Source organism: Pygoscelis adeliae, unplaced genomic scaffold, assembly GCF_000699105.1.
Source record: "Pygoscelis adeliae isolate BGI_AS28 unplaced genomic scaffold, ASM69910v1 Scaffold64, whole genome shotgun sequence".
In the NCBI taxonomy this organism is placed as follows: Eukaryota; Metazoa; Chordata; class Aves; order Sphenisciformes; family Spheniscidae; genus Pygoscelis; species Pygoscelis adeliae.
Window position 1 is genome coordinate 362373 of NW_008824652.1, and position 948 is coordinate 363320.

The 948-nt window shown below is 44.4% G+C and overlaps 1 protein-coding gene across 1 annotated transcript in view; it reads left to right on the forward strand.

Moving 5' to 3' along the window:
* Positions 1-948, forward strand: part of GRIN3A (glutamate receptor, ionotropic, N-methyl-D-aspartate 3A) — a 121908-nt gene that overhangs the window by 34676 nt on the left and 86284 nt on the right. The gene's annotated exons all lie outside the window — the stretch shown is intronic.

Below are 948 nucleotides of genomic sequence, written 5' to 3' on the forward strand. Positions count from 1 at the left end.
GGAAATTAACTCTATCCCAGCTGAAACCAGGACAGTATCCACCCCTTATTCTATACCATCTACATCATGCCCAGGTCCCCCACTTTCCAATACATCCCAATTAATCACCACCACTTTTCCTGTCTTTTTATATATATAAAGACACAGATATCATCCCTTAAGTCTATGGGTATCCCTAAGTCTATGGGCTATCACTCTAAAATGTCCATTGGGTTCATTTAGTCCATGACCTTGGGCTCCATCTGTCATAACAGTCCTTCAGGGCAGGAGAGATGGTGTGTGGTGTTGGATTGTTGCATGCTGAAGCCAGTTCTGGTTCCATTATCACTGGGCTTGTCTGGTTGTACCATCACTGCACTTTGCTCAGTTTCATCAAAGTTCATTCTTCATTAATCTGGGTGATCTTACTGTGATACTGTTGATATGGCATATAGCCACCATAGTAGTAATGATACACAGCATTATATAGCAATTAACATCACACACTTCAAATCATTGGCTATTGTCCCCCAAAATCAAATCCCCTTGAGGTACACATCAGACTTCCCCATCCTCCCACATTACCCACCAAGTGCACCCAGGTCCTTGAGCAAAAGCAATCCCACAGATGGGTTTGCCTTTGCCCAAGGCAGGAATAACCCACTGTCTTCCCCAAAATATTTTTTATGTGCACTACAGGCACTTTATCCCCTTCTACAGTATGTAAAAGTTTTGACTGGGCAGGGCCTGCTCGATTGGCAGATCCCCTCGTGTTGACTGATCAGGTGGCTTTTGATAAATGTGTGTCCCAATGTTTGAACATCCCACCACCCATTGCTCTCAGCGTAGTCTTTGTATCGTTCCATTGTATCATTTGATTTTCCCGGAGGCTGGTGCATGATAGGGGATGTGATACACCCACTCAATGCCGTGCTCTTTGGCCCAGGTGTCTATGAGGTTGTTTTGGAA